Here is a 25,897-nt window from a genome sequence, read left to right as displayed (position 1 = left end):
ATCAGTAGAAAGATTAAACACTCTAGCTTTGATATTTGAGTACTGTTTTGGGAAACTCTATATTATCTATATGTCACTTTCACTTTTTACTTCACTATTTATCTATTCACTATTTAATCACTATTTATATGCAGAGTGTGCATGTATTGTAACTTTTCAAGTACATAAGTTGAAGTAATGTTTATTGTTTCATATAAACTGATGTGAATAAATGAATACTTTAACTGCTAAACATCACCTAATGTAGGCCGATTTATTTTATGATCCAAACAAAGGATAAAATTATGATTCGTTTTCAAAGCTCACACACTTTTCCTTTTATTTATTATTTAATATTTGTATGCCACTTTTGGATTAATTTAGTGGATTTATTAAAGGGGTCATAATGTTTTGCTAAAAAGAACATTATTTTGTGTATTTGGTGTAATGAAAGTGTTTTTGCCATTATGTTCAAAAAACATTATTTTCCACATAATGTACATTATTGTTGCTCCTCTATGGCCTGCCCTTCTGAAACTAGTTATTTTTTTTTTACAAAGCTCATTGTTCTGAAAAGCTATGTGTGCGCTGATCTATCCAGTTCATTGGAATTGACCGAATACTTCAAGCATGTGACGGAAATGATATGCCTCTTACCATACTGTAATGCTGCCTGTGTCCCAGCACAATGGCAGAAAACCAATAATAATAATATGAAATGTGTTGCATCCAGTGGGGACATATATATTCAGTAATTCAACTCAAATGTGAAACTCATGTATTAAATAAATTCAGTGCACACAGACTGAAATATTTGAAGTCTTTGGTTCTTTTAATTGTGATGATTTTGGCTCACATTTAACAAAAACCCACCAATTCACTCAACAAATTAGAATACTTCATAAGACCAATAATAATAATAATAAGAGTGATTTGTTGGCCTTCTGGAAAGTATGTTCATTTACTGTACATGTACTCAATACTTGGTAGGGGCTCCTTTTGCTTTAATTACTGCCTCAGTTCGACATGGGATGGAGGTGATCAGTTTGTGGCACTGCTGAGGTGGTATGGAAGCCCATTTCCCTTTCGAAAGGGAACCCCACGTTGCATCCTGTAGAGTGCACTATGGGAATGCTGGCAGCGTGACTGGTGCCTGAAGCATGAATGAAATAACAACAATAATCTTGACATTGGCTGGCGGAAGCCTATGATCACATCATCCTCTTTTTTTGTCTTTAACAGACTTTGTGTACGAAGCACATATATGTTTGACTCACAAGAGAGAAGGATGTTGCATTCGCAGAGCTACTAGAGCAGAGGTCTGTACTCTAGCTTTTTGCCAGCGTTTGCACAAGAAAATGCCTTTTCTTCCAGAATTCCTTTTTGTTTCAATTTTTTACAGAATAGGAACAGTGTATAATGTGGGTTATCTACAGTACATTACTGGTGAAAGAGGCTCGTGACTTGAGCCTCCTCATCCTCTCAGCACAGGTTGTGATGCTCTCTGTGAGCCTCCCTGATCAACTGTTCTTGAGACTGGTACAGAGTCAGCGTCAGAGCAGATCTACACTGTAAAAAATCCAACTCACAAAAAGTTAGACTAATTATTATATTTAAGTTAACTGGACAATTAAATGCAAAAATGTTGGCTTAACTAGTGAAAAGTCGTTGGTTCAACAATTGTTGAACAGTGGAAAGACGAATGAGCCATTTTGACCATCAGCGTGCGAGACCTACGGATTTACTTGCATCCAACGTGTTTCTTCTCAAAGTCATCATTTTATGTAAGTAATAAGTAGAATATATGCATTATTTTGAAGTTGTTTGTAAAATTAGTATGTATTATTGATCGCAAAGCCCTGTTAACGTATGCATGGTATGATTTTTTTTTTCTACGAGCAAGATTAACTGTTAAACAAGTCTCCTAACTTCAGCATTCGGCATGTAAAATGTTTATAATAGAATCTGAGGTAATCGTTTTGAGTTAAGAAGTTCGAAATCGCCACTTATTTTAAACTAACTTTATTTAGTTTGGGAAATTTTTGCAATAACGTGACACCAAAGAAATATTTTAAAGTCGACTCTTTATCTTGAATTTATAGGCTAATGTTATTCACACACGCGCTGCCGTGGGCTAATATAAATTTCCCATTTCAGACAACTCAAAGTCAGTGAAAATCTGCACATTTTGTCCTTGTGCCCTTTGCCTGGCTAGGCATTGTCACGTGTTTCTACTCATCGGAATCGACAAGACTGCTGACAAGACTGCTAAGTTAACGGCTCATTTAAAGTAAGTATCATTTTATGTAAGTAATAAGTAGAATATATGCATTATTTTGAAGTTGTTTGTAAAATTAGTATGTATTATTGATCGCAAAGCCCTGTTAACGTATGCATGGTATGATTTTTTTTTTCTACAAGCAAGATTAACTGTTAAACAAGTCTCCTAACTTCAGCATTCAGCATGTAAAATGTTTATAATAGAATCTGAGGTAATCGTTTTGAGTTAAGAAGTTCGAAATCGCCACTTATTTTAAACTAACTTTATTTAGTTTGGGAATTTTTTGCAATAACGTGACACCAAAGAAATATTTTAAAGTCGACTCTTTATCTTGAATTTATAGGCTAACTCCCTACGTTGCTAGGTTTACGAGAGAGTGAGTTCTTTTGTTCATGCAACCAAACTTGCTTCGCCAACCTCTTTTTCTTTCGGCGAAGATTTTTTTTTATCGAACGTTTCAACGTTATATCGAATGCGTTTTTTCTTGATATCGATTACGTGTCTATCGCAATACATATCATTATTGTTTTATCACCTAGCTCTAATGCTTTTGTATTCATTTTGGGTTTTAAGGTTACATGCATACAGTTCTGCTCTAGCAGTGTCCTTATGTTTGCATTTCAGATTTTGGCACTCATCAGCACATGCAATGCAAAATTTGCTAATTTTCCCACTCTGCTCAAGATGTCCTTCTGAAACATATTAGTCTACGACATGGAGAAGGAAGAAATTGGCCCTGTTTTTATGACAATTGTGTCTGCACCTTCAAAAACCCAAGTTCACTTAAATCACATCTTTCCAAAATACACAACATGGTAGAGGAAATGAAGAAGAAAACCAAGAATGAAGTGCTTATCAATCAGAAAATGAGCTTGACTTTCTCCCTCCGACGAAAGGAGATTGTGGAAGTAGTGCCAATGGTATCTGAAGTGCTGGAACGATGCCCTGCCCTGTTTCTTCCAAATGAGGTAAAATGAAGATGGTTGAAGTGAAATTATTTGGGTGTAGATGATCTTTAATGCATTTTATTGTTCTGTTGCTTGTAAATGTCTGTTGTAAGCCATTTGAAGCCAGTTAGTCAATGTTTCAACCAAGACCTGTTTTATTTCTATCAACAGTTATGTAATGAATTCAAACGCATTACCAGTGTGGACCTCCTCGATACTTTCAGATCAGCAATACACCAGCACACTCCACAACTCCTCAAGTTGTACAGAGCAAGAAAGGGGGCATTTGGAAACGAAATGAAAGATCTTCTCAACAAGCTTGATCAGCAGGTAACTTGTTAAAGTTACCAATAGATAGATGTTTTAAAAAAACGATTTATAAGAGCCATTTGCTATTTTATTTTCAGAAGATATTTTTGAAGAATTATGACAATGTATGTCAAGTGTTCACTAGCTGATTAGATTTTGGTTCTGAACTTACTGCATACAATACTGATTTCCTATTAAAGCCATCTATTTTGATTCATGGGCTCATTAGCAGAGGCTCTGTGACTTAAAAATACATGCAAACTCATAACAAAATTAAATTAATAACAGTGCATTACAATATTTTTGTTGTTGTTTTGTACCCATTTTTTTTTTTTAGACCACAAATATTGTGTCTCATAGAAGGCAAACCGTCCTGGAAGGTCTCCCAGTGTTTCTCAGAGAAGACTCTTCAGCACGTTTTAGAACATGCCAGGTGAGTCATGTTTCATTACTTATACATCATCTTGCCATGGTAATGGGATTTTTTGTGTTAAAGGGATGGTTCGGAGTAATTTCAACCTTAGGATCCTTTGCACCATGACCTTGAGCCAGTGTTATCCTGAAATCAGTGTTGCCTACACGTGTTATCCTCTTTTTAAAATTTGCACCCTGTTGACTTAAATGGGACTAGTTTTAAACCTGCTTTTAGCCTCTTAACATCCTTGATATGACATTTCAAGTGCCCAGCCATTATGAGTGATTCCTTCAAGAGGGAGTACGGTGAATATGACTGACTGCATTAGATGTAAAAGATATGAATAAAAGTGATGTTCATTCAGCCAGCACACACCGTGTTTACATCCTGTTTTCGGTCAACTGTTCGACTGTACCCAACAGTGTACACTGTTCTATGTACTGTAAAATTATCTCAATGTTAAAATTGACTGAAGTTCTCCTTTAACAACAAACAGATTGTTTTGATTATTCATTAGTTATTGATTTAAAGTATATTTTTGCAAATACACCATGATTCAGTCAATGATTTTGTATGCAATTTGTTAATCTCTAATATTTTGAATTTTAATGAAACTGAAAATATACCATCTTGGTTATTATAATTGCTTTTTTGTGATGTAGCTTATTCAGGGCAGTACTAAATTGAAAAATAGCCAATTGTATTTTGTGTATTTATGTACTTTATAAAATTATTAACATCTTGCAGATTCTGCAGGTGGGATTGCAAAATTTAGAGCACATCAATTACTTAATAGTTCCTTTTTTGTTGTTGTTGTTGTTGGTGTCAAGTGATACTGATTAATTCTTTTTTTATTATTATTATTATCATCAGGAAAAGACTCCAGAGGACAGACAGACCAGAGGGATGAAGGTGGGAATCCTTATTGTAATTGAAGATGATGCCTGCCCCAGCACACTGCCCAGTGTCATCAAATTTTCTGTTGTGTTGGAGGAGGTAATTGTACTGAAAGATGCTGCAGATTTGCAGTCTGCACTTGCTTACCTCTTCGGCCTTCTGTTTGCCTTGGATTTTGAGTACCCAAAGCAACTAAAATACACTTTCGAGGTTATTGAGAAGGTGTTTATGGAGATGGGCAGCACTCATTGTCCTCCTAGGGTAATGTCCCTAAAAAATAAGCTATTACTGTGATGTTGCATTTATCTTAAGCATTTAAGATGCAAGTACATAGTTTTTTTTGTATTTTTTGAAATGTGCTTGCACTTTGTTTGAATTTAAAACATTTTTTTAACTGTAAACTTGATTGTGATAAATATTGTGCCACTCTTTCAGCACTTTAAGGCCAAACGTTAACCTGCACTTGCATATACTTGTTCGGCTTTCTGTTTGCCGTTGATTTTGAGTACCCAGAGAAACTGAAATACTCTTGAGGTTATTGAAGGTGTTCATGGAGATGAGCTCTCATTGTTCTGCTAGTACCTCAAAACTAAGATTTTACTGTGACTTGTTTTTAAACTGTAAACTTGAGGTTGTGAAAAATTGTGCCACTGTTTCAGCAATTTAAGCCCAAACGTTAAAGGGACATGCCAACATTTTAGGCCATTAGCTTATTCACAGTATACCCCAGAGTTAAATAAGTCCATACATACCCTTCTCATCTCTGTGTGTGCTGTAACTCTGTCTGACGATCCCACTGCCAGCCTAGCTTAGCACAAAGACTGGAGGCAAATGGCTCCAGCTAACATACTGCTCCCGATATGTGACAAAAAAAACAGACCTTGTTATTTATACTAGCTGTAACTATACAAATCTTAACATGTAAATAGGAAAATGTTGGTGTTAAGTCAAGTCTTTCTCGAATGCATGCTGCACTAACCTGGCCTTTCTCTCATGTAGCATTGTGCGTCTGTGCTCCGAAAAAACATTTTTCAGAGTGGAGAATGAATTGTCACACATTGCTGTGGATGCACCAAATGACAATGCATGTTTAAAAGCAGTCAGCACACTGGGCATGGCAATCAGATGGTTGTGGTACGTTGAGATGATGTGCTGTATGGAAGACCGTGGTACTGGTGGTCATGGCCGGAGTATCTAAGTCTGCTGATTGACGAGGCTGCGAAGGTCTAAACCATTTTCGTAAATACAATTTTTTTTTGTTGCAATTTTTAAAATTATCTGCTAACAACTGTCTATAATATAAATGGACAAACTGTTCTTCAACTTGAAATGGATTTTGCATGCACTGCAAATCAAATGTAACAAGTTTACTCGGCGACCAATAAGCATTCACCATGACAAAGCCTAGTAACGTGCCATGAACAACCAAAATTATGCATTTCCCCCATTCCTTTTATTTTATTTAATTTAAGTTACAGTTTAAACATTTAATATTAAAATAATAACTAAAAGGGATATTTTTGGGGGGCCACGCCATGGCCTGTAGGAGGGGCATCAATGAATGCTGGGGGGGCATGGCCCTCGAATGCCCCAACATAGCGCCGACGCTGGACTGGTAGCTCCCCTCCTTTGAGGGTTGCTATACTGAGATCACAGTTCCTAGTGCTATCTGTTCACAGATCTGTGGCCCCTCATCTGAGGGCCTTTGTGCCGATTTTGACACTTAGGAGCATGGTTAGTACTCTTAGCTTAGTACTCTAGCTTCTGAGTCTTTGGCAGTGTACTCCACTTCCTAGAGCTCCACTTAGACAGAACTATTAGTATGTAGGCTCTATTGTGAGCTTCACTAAATGTGTCTAGCATTTAGTAGTCAGGTCTCCTCTCATTTTAGAGAGTCGTTTGGTTGAGACCTCCACTCTTGAGAGCTCCTCAACCAGGTTGGGTGTTGTTAGGCTTCCTCTCGTTTAAGAGAGTTATCCCGCTGAAGCCTCTGCTCCTTATATCTCCGATTAGACAGCACTTTTGATTTGTAGGATCCTTTTATGTGAGCCTCACTAATGGTCTTTAGCGCTGAGTGTTGTCAGAACTCCTCTCGCTCTAGAGAGTCGTCATGCTGAGGCCTTCACTCTTAAGAGTTTCTTTAAGAGGGTTGAGTGCTAGGCTTCCTCTCATTTATGAGAGTCATCCTACTGAAGCCCTCGCTCATTAGAGCTCTGTCATGGGCAGTGATATGAGTTGTAGGTTCTTTCTTTGAGCCTCGCTAACTGCCTTTGGTGCTGAGTGTAGCCAGGTCTCCTCTCGGTTAAGAGAGTCGTTATGCTGAGACCTCGACTCCTAAGAGCTCCCCTACCAGGGTTGAGCATTGTTAGTTTTCTTCTCATTTTAGAGAGTCATCCTGCAAGAGCCTCCGCTCCCCAGAGCTCCGCTTAGACAGTTCCACTGGTATGTAGGCATCTTCTTGTGAGCCTCGCTAACTGTCTTTAGTGCTGAGTGTAGCCAGGACTCCTCTCAGTTTAGAGAGTAGTTATGCTGAAACCTCCACTCTTAAGAGCTCCCCTGCCAGGGTGAGCATCGGTTTCCTCTCGTTTTATAGAGTTGTTCTGCTGAAGCCTCCGCTACCCAGAGCTCCGCCTAGTCAGTAAAAGAGGGGAAGTTGTGTCCTAGTGGTTAGAGAGTTTGACTTCTAACCCTAAGGTGTGGGTTTGAGTCTCGGCAATCCGTGACTGGTTGTAGCCAGGTCTCCTCTTGCTTTAGAGAGTCGTTATGCTGAGACCTCCACACTTAAGAGCTCCCATGCCAGGTTGAGCATTGTTAGGTTTCCTCTCATTTTAGAGATTCGTTATGCTGAGTCCTCCACTCTTATAGCTCCGGGCGTGGGCATGAGAAGGCAATGCATGCCCTTCTGCAGCCGTCTCCAGAGTGAAGGCTGCTGCTGTGGCCGAGCGGGAGCGGCGGAGACCGCAGGGGGGCGGCCTCGGCGACGAGAAGGCTGAGGTGGCTGAGTCGGCGGCAGAGGGCAGCAGCAAACCACCGGGGCAGGATGGCCTCAGACTGCTTCTCGACAGCAGAGAACTGCTGGGCAAAATTCTCTACCGCGTCGCTGAAGAGGCCAGCCTGGGAGACCAGGGAGTTGAGTCCGATCAGACTCCCTCATGTCTTCCAGGGTCAGCCATAGGTGGTGCTCCTGGACCACCAAAGTGGAAATCACCTGACCCAAGGAGCACATAGTAACCTTCGTCGCCCGGAGAGCGAGATCGGTAGCAGTGCGCACCTCCTGCAAAATCCCTGGGTCAGCACTGCCCCCGTGCAGCTCTTTGAGCAGCTTGGTCTGGTAGACTGGAAGGGTGGCCATGGCGTGCAGGGCAGAATCGGCCTGACCCGCAGCTCTGTAAGCCTTGGCCACAGCGTGGATGAGAATTTACAGGCCTTGGAGAGAAGCTTGGGACCACGCCATGCAGAGGTGCTCTGAGGACACAGTTGCATCGCAACAGAACACTCCAATGGGGGAGTCCCAGCATACCCCTTCTGGTGCTTCCTCCGCCTTCGCCGGCCCTCGATGGCAGAGGAAGCACCAGAACAGTTTCGGGCAGTTAAAGGTGCCCTCCATGAACTGGACACTCCCTGGTGCACTTACGGAAAGAAAGAAACCAGGAGGAGGTGATGGCGATCAGCACGAGCAGCCCCTAGGAACCAATCATCCAGCCTCGAGCACTCAGGGCAGAGTGGAGGATTCCAGTCAAGCCCGATGCTCTCAGCTGCCCGGGAAAGCCCGGCTGTCAGCTCGGGATTGGACTCGGGCAATGCTGGCACTCCCGAGGGAGGCAATGCAGCCGAATCCTCATCTCCCAAGGACTCAAGTCCATCTTGTGATGCAGCGATCGACCGCACCCAGAAACACATGGGTGAAATTACGTCTTTAAAAAGAAACAAATTCAACCAGTTACTTTTTTGTGAGAGAAAAAGCTCTTTCAGTGGCGCTGAAGCACTCAGGGGAACGCGGGAGCTGACTGCAGGAAACCCAGACGAACCACTGAATCGCGCCGTCACACCAACACCAGCTGACTCACTTCTAAACACTCTGGTGAAAGCAGCAAGCGATGTGCTCGGCTCCGAAGCATAAGCTTGACCCATTCTGCCGGGCGGAGCTCGCGATGCAAATTCCACAGACCAAGGTACTCGGCGTACCATTGGCTCATTTTTTAACCACGCAAAGGTGATTGGGCTCTCGGGCGAGATCCCATTCGTCAGTCTCTTTCTGGCCTAATGTAGAACGTGACCGACTGAAAGGGAAACATGGTTACATGCATAACCTGAGACGGTTTCTTTTATAGTGGCCTTCAGCTCATCTTCATTTTTGGTCTCTTGTTTCTCAATTTACTCTTGACAATATCCCATTGATTCTTTATTGGGTTCAGGTCTGGTGAGTTTGCTGGCCGGTCAAGCACACCAACAACATGGTCATTTAACCAACATTTGGTGCTTTTGGCAGTGTGGGCAGGTACCAAATTCTGCTGGAAAATGTAATCAGAGTCTTCAAATCTTCAAAAAGCTGGTCATCAGAAGGAAGCATGAATTGCTCCAAAATTTCTTGGCAAATGGGTGCAGTGACTTTGGTTTTAAAACAAAAACACAATGGACAAACACCAGCAGATGACATTGCACCCCAAATCATCAAAGACTGTGGAAACTTAACACTGGAGTTAAAGCAACTTGAGCTATGAACTTCCTCCAGACTCTATGACCTTTGTTTCCAAATGAAATACAAAATTTGCTCTCATCTGAAAAAAGGACTTTGCACCACTGGGCAACAGTCCAGTTCTTCTTCTACTTAGATGTCTCTGACATTCTCTTTGGTTCAGGAGTGGCTTAACAAGAGGAATATGACAACTGCAGCCAAATTCCTTGACACATCTGTGTGTGGTGGCTCTTGATGCCTTGACCTCAGCACCAGTCCATTCCTTAATAATAATAATAATAATTCATTATATTTATATAGCGCTTTTCTAGGCACTCAAAGCACTTTACATAGTCAGGGGGTATCTCCTCATCCACCACCAGTGTGCAGCATCCACCTGGATGATGCGACGGTAGCCATATTGCGCCAGAACGCCCACCACACACCAGCTTATGGTGGAGAGGAGACAGAGTGATGAAGCCAATCTGCAGATATGGGGATTGTTAGGAGGCCATGATTGTCGGAGGCCAATGGGCAAATTTAGCCAGGATGCCGAGGTCACACCTCTACTCTTTTCGAAAGACATCCTGGGATTTTTAATGACCACAGAGAGTCAGGACCTCGGTTTGACGTCTCATCCGAAGGACGGTGCTTGTTTACAGTACAGTGTCCCCATCCCTACACTGGGGCGCTAGGACCCACACAGACGACAGGATGAGCACTCATCCTCACTAGCACCTCTTCCAGCAGCAACCTAGTTTTCACAGGAGGTCTCCCATACAGGTACTGACCAGGCTCAGCCATGCTTAGCTTCAGTGGGAAACCGGTCTTGGGCTCCAGGGTGATATGGCTGCCTTGTGAAGTTCACTGAATTTTTAATCAATTTTGCTTTGAAACCTTTGCAGCTGTTTTGAATTGATTAGCTGATTGGCATGTCACCATATTCACCATATTAACCAAAGAATACCTCTTTGGTTTTGAGACTTTAGTCTTTGCAACTTTAAGGATCTTATCTATGCACAAATAGCTTGTAACACTCCAAAGATAAATTAAAACTTGAAATTGCATAATATGACCCATTTAATTTCTACAGTAGGTGGACAAACAAAATGGGTAATACCACTGCATGTACTGTTGCCACAGGGCCAAGGCATTAACTGCAAGTCAGTTGTGTGTTAAAATCATTCGCGAAACTACCAGTGGCGCAAAGGGACAGATTCCAAACTGAATGTTATTGTAAAATGTTGGTTTGTAAACGGAGGTGAAAGGAAGATGTAAAACAACAATAACTTTATAATATAACATTGTAACATCCTTAAAAATCATAAAATAAATTACAGTGAGTTAATTTCAAAACGTGGGATAGTCTTAGGATATAGTCTACACATCAGAAATTAAAAGAAAGACCTTCAAACAAAGGCTCTTATGCATGTTATTGTTATTAAACAGTCATTACATAATGCCTATACAGGCCCGTGCAGAGACCTTCGGTGGGGCAGGTACTCAAAGTATAAAAGGGGCACATGGAACAAGACTTTAAATAGCGCGGTTAAAAATTGCAATACAGCAATATAATGTGATGCATTCCTTGTCGATTCGCGTATCGATATTGATGATTATGTATTGATACGGCAGCAAATGCTGTGATGCAGTTTTGAAAAAGAAACAGATTAGAAGAGACAATTTTAAGTTTAAAATTTAAAAAAAACAATTATTTCCACCTAATAATAACTCTGGGATAAGAAGCTGAAATGTCTTAAATTGTCCCAACCTGATGGCCTTTCTTCTCTGTTCTACAGAATAATTAAGAACAGCTGTTATAGTGAAAACTATAGAAAACACTTGTGCCTCTGCATTTTCCTCTTTCTCACCAGCCTCTGTCTCCTGGCTCCTTGCTGTTCCCTGCTCTCTTTCTGTCACTTGTGCCTCTATATTTCCCTCTTTTTCTTCCTCTATCTCCATCTCCTCATCTGATCTATTACTCTCCTCTATCTGTCCATCTAGGAACAAGGCTCAATTTACTATTTCAGCATTAATCTATTATTTTAACCATCACTACTACTCTTGCACCTAATCAATAGGTCCACCTTAAATATTGATACAAAACATTAAACAACCGATACACTGGAATATAGTGATTAATATTATTATTACTGTTGTAGTTGTCTAAAATTTAACATGTTTGCAATGTTAACAAATGACAGGCTACATGTGTTATTCATCTCCTTGACACTGCACTTTGATGGCAGGTCAGGTATATTATTAATTTTATATTGACATTGATATTTGTAAATTTATTTCCAGAGAGATATTGAGTTTACAGGCTAAAGTGGTCTTGCTGTCGTAAACACTGTTGCTATTGTAGAAAAAAAATATTTGTGTCACATTTAAAATATAATTATATTTTAATTCATTTCTGAATTGTTTTTATTTTCATAATGATAATTCAGAGAATGGGAAAATCAGAATAAGCCTTACCAGTGTTGTGATAATTATTTTTAAGGCACTCTACGTGTTAAAAAAATAAATAAATACTGTACTATAATAATAGTTTAGTCAAATAACATAAAAGACCAGACCCCTCGATCAGGGTGCCTGCAGTCATGATTTTTGAGGGGGCACATTGGTGGTGGGGGGGAAGGGTTTTGGTTATAAGTCATGCTAAGAAAGCACTGTATAACTGATATAGGCTTATGTTTTATTTATTTTTCCTTTTTATTCAAAACAATTCCAAACATGCTTAATATATCAGGAAATATCTCGATTCTCAAACGTGTAAGTAAACGCGTTTTGCACCGTTATAGATTGTTATTTGATCAATATATGGAAAAGTAGTGTAATGACCCCAAGAACTAGTTAATTATAGACCAATCTCGAATCTCCCTTTTCTGTCCAAGATACTAGAAAAGGTGGTATCCTCACAATTATATTTCTTCTTAGAGAAAAATGGTATATGTGAGGATTTCCAGTCAGGACTTAGACCGTATCATAGTACTGAGACTGCTCTCCTTAGAGTTACAAATGATCTGCTCTTATCATCTGATCGTGGGTGTATCTCTCTATTAGTTTTATTGGATCTTAGTGCTGCGTTTGACACAATTGACCACAACATTCTTTTGCATAGACTTGAACACTTTGTTGGCATCAGTGGAAGTGCATTAGCATGGTTTAAATCGTACTTATATGACCGCCATCAGTTCGTAGCAGTGAATGAAGATGTATCAGTATGGTGCAGTATGGAGTACCTCAAGGCTCAGTACTAGGGCCGCTACTCTTCACGCTTTATATGTTACCCTTGGGAGATATCATCAGGAAACATGGTGTTAGCTTTCACAAAAAAAAAAAAATTAGAGGAAATTTTGCTTTGACAAAAGGGCACTTTGGGCACCAAGGGGCAAAGGGGCAGGTGCTCAAGCACCCAACGATGATTAATAAGTAATGAGTTAACATTTTAGTAATGTTTTATTAATTCAGTTATAAGTCACTTATAAGTTAATGGTTAATGATGAACGAATCATTTACAAAACATAACTATATGTTCATAAATGATTAATGAGTGGTATGCTAGCGATTTACAAATGTGTTGTAAAGTCTTAAAAATAGTTGAAATGATGAAATCATTCAAACCGATCATTAGTAGATGGTTTATAAGTTATTAGTTGGTAACATTATTTATCACTTATAAATAACTGAAGTATATATGTCAAAATCGTTTCGTATGATAATCTCAATAAACAATTGTTAATCATGAACAAATGATGAACAAACCATTAGTAAATGATCAGTAAATGATTTATTGGCGAATTTTTTAGCTGGTCTGTGTTCAAAAGCACAAATATGCAGGTATGCTAAAGAACTATTTTTAAGAGTAACTCATTTGTTTTGAAGTGGATACACATTTAAAAATGCCTTAGTCAGGTGATTCCAGTGGCTTGTGTTAAATCCTTTCTCTCATCAGCACAGACTTGTGTTCTGTGTGTTCAATTATTTGTATATGTACACAAGTCATTTATAACACTTTCTGCATCCCCTAATCTAAAGTGTAAACTATTCATCATTTCTAAATGTGTAATATCATTTGGGGCAGGGTTTCATATCTTAATGAAGCACCCCTGGGCACCGCCATTGGCTAGCAGACCGCCACCTGCTGTTAGCATTCCATTGACTCCCATTCATATTGACGTCACTTTGACAGCGAATAACTTTATATCTGAGGCGTTTAAAGACTCCATTTTTCCATTAATCATTTCTAAAGAAACACAAAAATGTAAGATACCATTACCTTGTATTTTACGTTATGGTCAGGTTGCTCACGTGACATCTACGTCATCAAGCTCAGTTTGAGTCTGTGCAGTACGCTCGACCCCCAGGAAGTGTGTGCTTCTAATTAAGTTCACTTGTCTCCGTTGAATCCAATGGGGTTGCTGTGTCCATTTCTTTTACTGTCTATGGTTAAAACTTTCAAAATTGTCGCTTCAACACAACGACACTTGTTTGCGGCAGTGATGTCAAACCTCGCTCCTTATTGGCTGTCACTTGTGATTTGCGACCACCATAGATTGTTTGCGACATGCCAAATTGTGTTTAGTGAGATGAGGCGCGACGCTTTGAAGGGTGGAATGCTGATCAGGAGAATGTTTGCAGCGATTAAACACTTTAATTTCATTCTGTAACTTACACAAAATTGTTTTGCTGTCAGAACATTGGTAATGTAGCACACTCGTCATTTTATGTGTTCTTTATACTGCTTTCTGTAATGTTTTAAATCAATTATTGTGACTAACGTACATTTATCTGCCTGTTACACTTTGTATATTGTAATGGTTATGTTTAAGATTATAGAGTGGAGTAGGGAGATTAAAATGATATTTTTAATACAATAGTATATTAACTAAGATAATAGTCTCTGTCAATATATCTATAATGTGTTTTTATTTTTGTGAAGTGGCTAAAAAGTTGTGTATAAGGAGAGAGTTAGAGGCTCAAAGATATCTATATAATAGTAAAATATATTTGCATAAAAATATGTATAATTTAAATATAAGGGATTTGCATATACTGTAACAGAAAGGTATACCAGAACCTTTGCATATGGCAACTGCAGTTTGTACATAATTTATAAAGATCTGCAAATGATATGTAACACATTTAGAAGTGATGAATAGTTTACACTTTAGATTAGGGGATGCAGAAAGTGAAATAAATGACTTGTATACATATACAAATAATTTGTAACAGGTAAGAAAGGTCTAAGAGTGATATGTAACACATTTAGAAGTAATGAATAGTTTACACTTTAGATTAGGGGATGCAGAAAGTGTTGTAAATGATTTATTCTTGCATTTACACATCATCTATAACAGGTGTTGAACAGTGTGTAGTGTGTACTAAGTACTGACTGGTGAGGATATAGACAGCTGTCTTCTCTGATACACATGGAGTCTTTAACTCTGTGCACCTGATGTGAGCTTCAGTGGAAGGTAAAAGCCAGTTAAGAGGTTCACTTCATCACTAGATCCCACACACTCCACACAGAACACAACTCTGTGCTGATGAGTGAAAGGATTTAACACAAGCCACTGGAATCACCTGACTAAGGCATTTATAAATGTTTATCCACTTCAAAACAAATTAGTTACTCTTCTTAAAAATAGTGCTTTAGCATACCTGCATGTTTGTGCTTTTGAACACAGACCAGCTAACAAATTCGCCAATAAATCATATACTGATCATTTACTAATAGTTTGTTCATCATTTGTTCATGATTAACAATTGTTTCTTGAGATAATCATACAAAACGATTTTGACATAAATTCTTCAGTTATTTATAAGTGATAAATAATGGTATCAACTAATAACTTATAAACCATCTACTAATGATCAATTTGATTTATTTCATGATTTCAACTTTTTTTAAGATAACTTACAACACATTTGTAAATCGTTAGCTTACCACTCATTAATCATTTATGAACATATAGTGATGTTTTTTAAATGATTTGTTAATCATAACTTATAAGTGACTTATAACAAAACGTTATTATAAAGTGTTACCCAATTTTATATCAGTTGAAACAGCTCAGAATTGCATTTTAGTCTGGGGATAGTCTTAAGCCATGTCTGTGAAACCAGGGGTACAAGTAACCCATTTTGGTAATGTTTTACAATAAGGTCTCATTTGTTGTATGTGGAATGATAATTTTCTTTATTTTTTTTTTTGTATTAAGTGTATGTCTGTTTGTGTGTTAGTAATCCTATATGTTATGGCAACCAAATGACACCACAAGTATAGTAATACCAGTACTTTTTGACCTTGAGGACATTTTTAGGTCCCCGGTGAGGAAACAGGTTTACACATCTTAAAGAATGGTGTTTTCTGTGATGGTGAAATTAGCATTTTTCTCCAGACTCTTTCTAATAAGTGAGTTGAAGTGTTGTAACTGTAGAGTGTTGGGTTTTTCATGTGCATCAGCAAAAAGCATTTTTGTGTATTTGTTTTAGAGATTGTTTTTTTTTTTTCAACAAATGTAGAGGGTTTTCCATTTTGTGTTTTTGCGTTGATTGTAGCTAGGTTATTAAGAGGTTATTATTATTATTTTTTAATATACTCAATTTCAACTTCATTGCTAGAGATATAGTACATTGAAGTATATTTTAGTTCACATTAATTGCTTATCAGAAGTGCATATTTACCATATTTCAAATCACATGTAAAATATACTAAAGTCCCATTTAAGTGGTTCAAAAAAATCACTCAAAAGTTAAACTAATTGCAATTAATGTAAGTTTAAATTGTAATATATTTTAAATTAACTACAAATAATATGCATTGGTGTGGTCAAAAACATTAGATTTAATTCAAACTTAGGTTTATTGTTAACTGACATTAAAATACATTTTAGTTCACATTAATTGTTTGTCAGTACATTAGTAGTACACTTTAAGCATATTGCGCTGATCTTCATTTACAAACGTGTCATTAAAATGAACTGTATCTCAGTGAATACTCAACGAAGAGACACGAGAGATGTATCTATAGAAAGCCCTGGCTAAATGTATAATCAAGTGAAACATTATGAAGTTTCAATAACAATATACACTACTATACCATTCAAAATCTTGATGTAAATAATATAAATGTAACAAATAAATGTAAATGTAACAAAAGTAACAAAAAATGCTGTTCTTTCAATTTACCCCCCCCCCCCCCCCCCAAAAAAAAAAACCTGCAAAAATATTCTCAGCTCTTTTCAACATTAATAATAATAATGATATATGATAATAATAACAATAAATGTTTTTGTTTGTTTGTTTTTTTTTTTGTAGAAAATCACATTGTTAAAAGGATTTCTGAAGGATTGTGTGACTAAAAAAAATTTAGTTTGAAAGTCAGCTTTGATTGTTCTTAATAAACTGTTTAACTGCACTCGCAAGTGGATATTAAATTATGTTGTGGGATAATTAAGTATATTCTAAATAAACTACAAACATAAAATTATATACATTTATATACATTTATTTTGTATTTATTAACTCAGCCCTCTCAGTCACACAGCTGACTGAAAGGCTCATTATGCAGCTCATTATGCGGGGCTTTGTCTTCTCAGGTGTAAATCACAATGATATTCATGATAGTTGATGCCTACTTGCATATGATTTTTACCAACAAAAAGTGTCTTAGAAAATTTAACTCAATATATTATTTTCTGTAAGTGAGTAAACAAGATGATCTTTACATAATTTAGAAAGAAAAATTCTAGGCTACAAGCTCCAGTTCTCAAAAGTCCCGGGAACCAATGTTCTGTATGTGTTTTATGGCCTTATTCAAGTGATTTAAGATTTTTAGTTTTTTACTAACCACGCATAACATTTTGTTTTCTCAAAAACAAAGTCATGTATATACATGCTGCTCACATATTATTATAGCCCAGTTTGTGTTTATTACAGTGAGATTAGACTTTAGCCATTTAGATATTTATAAGAAACTGAAAAAAGCACAAATGTCAGGGCATGACAAAACTTCTCCAGGCCCCAAAAATACCCTTAGACTCCAGAGAGTTAAAGACACTAGAAGCAATTATGAACATATAATTGTACTCATAAAGATGTTCTAAAAAGTCCCACTTTTAAGTCCCACTTAAGTTGTTCAAAAAATCACTCAAAAGTTCAACTTATTGCATTTAATATAACTTAATTTTAATTTTCAGAAATGTGAAATATTTGAAATTAATTACAAATACAATGTACTTAAGCGGCAAAAATAACATTTAATTTGCACTTATGTGTGTTCTTTTAAATTATATTATTTCCGCAATAAGTACACTTTATAAAAGTATACTTACTGTAAGTGCACTTCTTTTCACAAGGGTTTGACAGAACTAGCCGGAAGACCTGCAGAGAGTGCGTTGCAATAATCCAACCTGCACAGAACAAGAGCTTGAACAAGGCATCTAAAATATAATGTGTATAATGTGTGCAAAATATGTAGTTTGTGTGGTGAGTATTCAGCAAGTGCAGCTGTAAGTCTCCAGGTAACTCATGTTGTAAAGGCCACAATCAACAACCCGATCAACTATGCGAAGGACATGTGTTGCACTGCGTGAGGCAAATGGTGGTCATACCAGATACTGAATGGTTTTCGGACCCCCCAATACAGTAAAACTGCACATTTTAGAGTGGCCTTTTATTGTGGCCAGCCTAAGGCACACCTGTGCAATAATCATGCTGTCTACTCAGGATCTTGATATGCCACACCTGTGAGATGGATTATCTCGGCAACGGAGAAGTGCTCACTAACACAGATTTAGACAGATTTGTGAATAATCTTTGAGAGAAATAGGAAATGTACATAGAAAATTTGTGTACATAGAAAATGTCTTAGATCTTTGAATTCAGCTCATGAAAAATTGGGGCAAAAACAAAAGTGTTGGGTTTATAATTTTGTTCAGTGTAGTTTTGCTAATCAGCTGTGGGACTGCTTTTGTGTAGAAATGTATCGATTAATATAGAGTGTCTGTCATTTTGATTATCTGGAGTCATGATAAAGGATAAAGTATGGCGCAATTGGTTTACAAATGGCAGTGCTTTATCAGTACTTCCTGTCTGTGTCCAGCTAACGCATACCGTTATTGGGTCTTTACTACCAGGCTGTGGATCCGGTTCACTAACATAAGTGTAAAACAGCATTTTTTCCTCAGATTCTTTCTTTTTAGTATAAAAAATCGAATCGACGTGGCGGATGTTGACTTGGTGGGCAAGTGAAGTAAACAGTGTTGCGGCTTAACACCGGTAACACCATCAACGCCGACTATCGGAGCAAGCCTAATCCTAGCATCTTTTAGCAAAAAGTTTGTCTTTGTTTTAAGCTCCTTATGTGAGTGGCATGTGCGGCAGGATTTGAAGAGCATCCTAAATCACCCCAGAATATCACCAACTGGAACTGACGGTGTGCGTACTCTCATAGATAAAACACTAGGGGTGTAATGGTACGTGTATTCGTACCGGACCGTTTCGGTACAGGGCTTTCGGTACGGTGCACGTGTGTACCGAATGACAGAGTGCAATATTTTGTACGCGGAACAAGTAAATTTTCGTGTTTCCAAACGAACATATTAAGTCGCGGAAGTCTCCGCGTTCAGCGCAAATCCCGCCCTGCAGCTGATTCTAAGGCCGGCGACATACTGGATGCGTGGCTTAAGCGTCTCAACTGCGTGGCGTGTCCGTTTTTAATTCGGCTCCCATATTAACAGGTTAGAGCTTGCAGACTGCCTGCGTGAGACGCGCATCTCAGGCGCGGCTCGAGCCGCGCGGAAAACGTGTGCATGCTAGAAATAGAACCGACGCCTATTTTTCACGCGACACGCAAGCATGTTGGAAGCGTTTCCAGGCAAAATAGAATAGGAAAATATGTTTATATGTCATTTTGTACACAAATACATATTAATTCATGACACTTTGATGTTTGAAAGTCTATAGGTTGACATACATTCAGATATAAATATAATTTCAAAAATAAATTAATAATTATCGATTTTCAGATATTGCACCTGTCAAACATAGTCTATTTTGCCGTAAATACTGTTGACGGTGTGCTTTATCAGTAGGCTTTATATTTATGCTCAACATGATGTATAGATATTGTTGTCATGAAGACAAGAGCCTGGTCTGTCGGCGGTCTCCCTGTCACCTACAGCAGCAGGCATGGCACGGTTCTGGTGAAGCAGGTCTACAAGCTGGGATTGGTAATGCTGCACTGTAATCATATTTATTTATAATTTACATTATATTTTATTATATGATATTGGTTTGAGACTGAGAGTATTTTATTTAGAGGAGAACTTTGCAGCAGTATTTTATTTCTTATTCTTTTTTTTATTTTATATATATTTAATTAAAAATGATTTTTTTTAAAAAGTGTATAGTAATAAACAACCTGCAGTTTAGTGTTTGCATTTCTTTCCCTTACTGTGCCGAAAATGAACCGAACCGTGACTTTAAAACCGAGGTACGTACCGAACTGTGATTTTTGCATACCATTACACCCCTATAAAACACAGTTAAAATTTTAAAGATGTGGCACGGCCCATCGCTTCTTGTCTGGTGTATGACCCCCATAATCCTGTTTATTCTGGAGAGAAAATATACCAGCCTTTGAAATTCTTACCTACATATCCTTGATCAACACTTCACGTGTAGGTTGAGGATGTTTGCTCTGAAAAGTATTTCCTGGAACATGGAAAATAACCAAAACAATCCAAGGTTTTTATTTAGCACAGTGGCTAAGTTAACAAATTACCAGACGCCACCTGATTCAAATATTCCACCAACGTTAAATAGTAATGACTTTATGAATTTCTTCACTGATAAAATAGATAACATTAGAAATACAATAGTGAATGTAGATTCTACAGCATCTAACACTTCAGTTTCATCCATCGCACCCAAAGATAAACTGCAGTGCTTTACAACTATAGGACAGGAAGAGCTAAATAAACATATCTCTGTATCTAAACCAACAACATGTTTATTAGATCCTGTACCCACTAAATTACTGAAAGAGCTGTTACCTGTAGCCGAAGAACCGCTTCTCAATATCATTAACTTGTCGTTATCTTTAGGTCACATCCCAAAACCATTCAAGCTGGCGGTTATCAAGCCTCTTATTAAGAAACCAAAACTAGATCCTAGTGTACTGGCAAATTATAGGCCTATTTCAAATCTTCCATTTATGTCTAAAATTTTAGAAAAAGTTGTGTCCGCTCAATTGAGCACCTTCCTACACAAAAATGATCTGTATGAAGAATTTCAGTCAGGTTTTAGGCCCCACCATAGCACAGAAACTGCACTTGTTAAAATTACAAATGACCTGCTTCTTGCGTCAGATCAAGGCTGCATCTCATTTCTAGTCTTACTTGATCTTAGTGCTGCGTTCGACACCATAGATCATGACATACTCATAGTTCGATTACAAAACTATACAGGTATTCAAGGGCAGGCTCTAAGATGGTTTAGATCCTACCTGTCCGATCGCTACCATTTTGTTTACTTAATTGGGGTGTCATCTCATTTATCATCAGTAAAATATGGAGTGCCACAAGGATCCGTCCTAGGTCCCCTTCTATTTTCAATATACATGTTGCCCCTTGGTAATATTATTAGAAAATACGGAATTAGCTTCCACTGTTATGCTGATGATACTCAGCTATATATCTCAACGAGACCAGATGAAACTTCCCAATTATCTAAGCTAACAGAGTGTGTTAAAAATGTAAAAGATTGGATGACAAATAATTTTCTCCAATTAAATTCGGATAAGACAGAGATATTAATTATTGGACCAAAAAACACTACACAGAATCTTGTAGATTACAATCTGCAACTAGACGGATGTACTGTTACTTCCTCTACAGTCAGAAATCTGGGTGTTATATTAGACAGCAATTTGTCTTTTGAAAATCATATTTCCAATGTTACAAAAACTGCATTCTTCCATCTTAGAAACATTGCCAAGCTACGAAACATGTTATCTGTTTCTGATGCAGAAAAGCTAGTTCATGCATTCATGACCTCTAGACTGGACTATTGTAATGCACTTCTAGGTGGTTGTCCTGCTTCGTCAATAAACAATCTACAGGTAGTCCAAAATGCAGCAGCTAGAGTCCTTACGAGGTCAAGAAAATATGATCATATTACCCCAATTTTACAGTCTCTGCACTGGCTACCTATTAAGTTCCGTATCAGTTACAAATTATCATTACCTACCTATAAGGCTCTAAATGGTTTAGCTCCTGCGTACCTAACTAGCCTTCTACCACGCTACAACCCATCACGCACCCTAGTCTGGACCCAGAACACCTGAGAAGAGATGATGCTGACCCTCAGAGGACCCCAGATGATGCTAACCCTGAATCAACAAACAGAACTAACAAATATTGCTACATGTGTGAGTCCTTTAACTAGTTGCTTATTAGCATGCATATTACTAGAATATTAGCCATTTATTAGTACTAATTAAGCACATATTAATGCCTTATTCTACATGACCTAATTCTACATCCCAAATCCTACCCAACACCTAAACTTAAAAACGACCTTACTAATTTAACAGAAAATTAGGAGTTTATTGAGGGGAAAGTCATAGTTAACGATGAATAAGTATTTCCTATTCTAAAGTGTTACCTATGGGCTGTTAAACAGACTACTGTGTGATTAAATGAATACATACAATAACTTATTAAATGTCATTATGCAGCATCAGAGTGGGCGGTAGATGGGTTGGTCAGTCTGATCCAGACACTGTATAAATGAAAGGACAGTAAGGAAAGCAGAACAAAATCCTAAAAGGAGGAGGCTCACACATGGCCTATGAGACTGAGGATCATGAGATTCAATACTGCTTTCCTGCCATCAACTCATCATGTATCAAGGGAAAACACTCCAGGCATGAATCCAATATCATGTATATGTTTTTTTCATTGCTGTCAGTGTGGACTGTGTTTCTGAACCTGCTGGTGATCATCTCCATCTCTCACTTCAAGAAGCTTCACACTCCAACTAACCTTATCATTCTCTCTCTAGCTGTGGCAGATATGCTTGTTGGACTTGTGATGCCCATAGAGGCCTCGAGGCAGATTGAGATCTGCTGGTACTTTGGGGACACATTCTGTGGACTGTTTTTGGCAATAACAGGGCTGCTCATTTCAGCATCTCTTTATAATTTAATTTTAATTGCTGTTGATCGTTATTTGGCTGTGTGTCACCCTTTACTGTACCAACAAAAAATTACTACAACTAAAACTTTGATTATCATATGTATCTGCTGGATGTGGTCTTCAGCATACAATATTTCTGTTATAACAGATAACAGATATTTTGATCCATCAAGCAGAACACATGGGTGTTATGGAGAGTGTCCCTTTATGACTAACTCTGCCTGGAGTATGGCTGATCTGTTCTTGTCTTTCCTATTTCCTTGTACTGTGATTATAATTTTTTATCTGAAGATATTTTATGTTGTACATCAGCAAGTGAAAGTTATAAACTCCCTGATGAAGAGTGGTAAATGTGTAACTGAGGGCTCAGCGAAGAGGAAATCTGAGAGTAAAGCTGCCCTGACATTAGGAATCATTGTGAGTGTTTATCTGCTTTGCTATATTCCATACTACATCTTGTCTCTTACAGTGAATACAGTAATTTCGCTCAAAATATTACGATTTCTAATATGGATTGTGCATATTAACTCAGGCCTGAATCCTCTGGTCTATGCTTTATTTTACCGTTGGTTCAAAGTGTCAGTTAAACACATATTAACTCTTAAAATATTTCAGACAGCATCCTCTCTCAATAACATTTTTACAGATTATAATCAGAGTTTATAATAGATCATAATTGTTGTTATGATCCCCCCCCCCCCCACACTTTTTATTCTTTACTGATAAAGCACAAACTGATGTTTAAACCATAGATCCTAGTCCTGTGTTTTGTTGTTATTGTTCTAGTCATGGCTTTGATGTTTATACAGTAGACATAAATACTAACAATAATCAAAAGAATTATTCAGCATTGCGTTAGTTCAGGTAGGCCACTTCAGTCAAGCTCACATCAGCTGACAGTCATCTGTTCCTGACCAGTCTATTTAAATTCCAATTCTTCAGTGTCTCATCCATCGCAACGCTGCTTGCAATTAACTCCCTCCTCCAACCCCAACAAATTTCTTTAGCCAGTTTGTAATTTGACAACATCATAAATATTTTCAAAATCTGAGGAACTCTATTTTTTATTTCACACATTTAATACAATATTCAGTGGAAGATTATTTCAACATCAATAATACATGCAAAACATGAATAATACCAATTATAATTGTGTTTCCGAATTTTCACATCAGTGATCTTTTCTGACATCATAGTAAAGTGTAAGCCAACTGAACAAAGACAAGTCCATGTAAATGATCAGTCAACCAGAGGTGGAAAGAGTACAAAAATATTCTACTCAAGTAAAAGTACCATTACATTAATGAAATTTTACTTAAGTACAAGTAAAAGTACCAGTCTAAAAAATCAACTCAAGTAAAAGTAAAAAGTAGCTCATTTAAAATTTACTCAGAGTAAAAATGACTTAGTTACATTTTAACAGTGGGAGGGAGTCAAAATGGGACAGGCCAAGGGTGTCAAACTCAGTTCCTGGAGGGCCACAGTCCTGCACAGTTTAGATATAACCCTAATTAAACACACCTGATCCAGCTAATCTAATCATTTAGGTTTATTTGAAAACTAGATGATATGTGTGCTGGAGCAGGGTTAGAACTAAACTATGGCTATGGCCCTGCAGGAACTGAGTTTGACACCCCTGGGATAGGCCTATTAATCTCAAACTAGTAGTTTTTAATTAAAGGAATCAGTTATTTAGAATAATAAAACATTTGGGCTGTTATCTGGCAAATCAGTATCAACAAACTCATCTTTTAATGCAGAGGAAATGCAGAAGATTCATTGGAAGTGGCATTTAGATGTATTTACACACTGTTTAGTGCAGGACAAGAATGCCTTTAACCTGCAGTTACAAATGCATGAATAATGTTTTGATATGCCAGACATAAAATGTTGAATACTCATTTGAAATTATAAAAACTTAATTATAAAAAAAAAAATCTAAAGATACTTTAAATGTGAAATTAAAATGGCCAGTATGTGTCAGCAAGTCACTATTAATAAGTGAGTCATTGCGATTGAACCAAATCATTTAAACGGTTGATTCATTCAGAAACGAAACACTGTCATGTTGCTCAGAGATGCAAAATTTTGCTTTGGTGGCTGTGTTTGGAATAAATTTTTGTAGTAGAAATAGAGCAAAAACCGGCAATATGGTGTCTAAAACGCAAGTCTCTTAGTTTACTGTCCTGTTGTAATATATATATATATATATATATATATATATATATATATATATATATATATATATATATATATATATATATATATATATATATCAGTGGCGGCTGCTGGTCTTTCAAAGAGGGGAAGCTCATTTTCGGCCTACATTATAACCCTCTGATGGTCTTCATTTGTAGTCACACTCGGGGTCTTTTTGACCCCAGACAATAACATTTCATTTTGTAATAGTAAAATATTTAAATTTTTTACAAATATAATTTTGCTCTGTTCATTTATGTTTTTACTAAACTTTGTACAGTTTTTGGAGGATTTAAATCTTTTACATTTCTATAAATAAATAAATATTTATTTAAATAGGCTTTTTTTTTTTACAAAAAAAGAAAAAAGCATTTCAGGTAAAATTCACTTCATAAAAGACCCAGATTTCTAACTTTCATACATGGGGATACCATGGATAATTTTATAAGGTTTAATGTAAGATTTTTGCCCATTTTTGGGGAAATTCAGTTTAAAAATTGTAATAAATCACTTTAACCACTAGATGGCTATAGTGTGTGTGTGTGTGTGTGTGTGTGTGTGTGTGTGTGTGTGTGTGTGTGTGTGTGTGTGTGTGTGCGCGCGCACATTTTCAATCTGTCTTAGTTACCATTTCAATTTTGTGGTGGTTCTGCATTTTACAAATATCAAGAAATATTGCCGCAGTTTGTCTTTCAAATACACTTGAGAAATCCGCGATCATGGGACTGAGCGTGAAACAGCTTCACCGACTTCTTATGGTGCAGACCGCTGTCAGTCAAAAGGAGATCGACAGATCCTCCAATCATCACGCGGAAGCCCAGTCTTCATTCACCTCCAGAGACGCTGAGCGTCCGTGGGCGGGACATAATCGCAGCATTTATCCAATGACCGTCTAGCTTCGGAGCACTGAAAAAAACTGTTCAAAGCAGCCCCATTGAAGTCAATGGACGCTCGGCTTCAACAGGGAAATGCACTGTGACGCTA

At 37.5% G+C, this 25,897-nt stretch overlaps 1 pseudogene; it reads left to right on the top strand.

The window, feature by feature from the left end:
• The first annotated feature begins 3,072 nt into the window (after positions 1-3,072).
• LOC132132321 (trace amine-associated receptor 13c-like) lies at positions 3,073-23,380 on the top strand (annotated as a pseudogene).
• Positions 23,381-25,897: the final 2,517 nt, after the last annotated feature.

Source organism: Carassius carassius, chromosome 49 (genome assembly GCF_963082965.1).
Source record: "Carassius carassius chromosome 49, fCarCar2.1, whole genome shotgun sequence".
Lineage (NCBI taxonomy): Eukaryota > Metazoa > Chordata > Actinopteri > Cypriniformes > Cyprinidae > Carassius > Carassius carassius.
The sequence above is the reverse complement of the archived record's forward strand: the minus strand, read 5'-3'. Positions and strand labels throughout refer to the sequence as shown.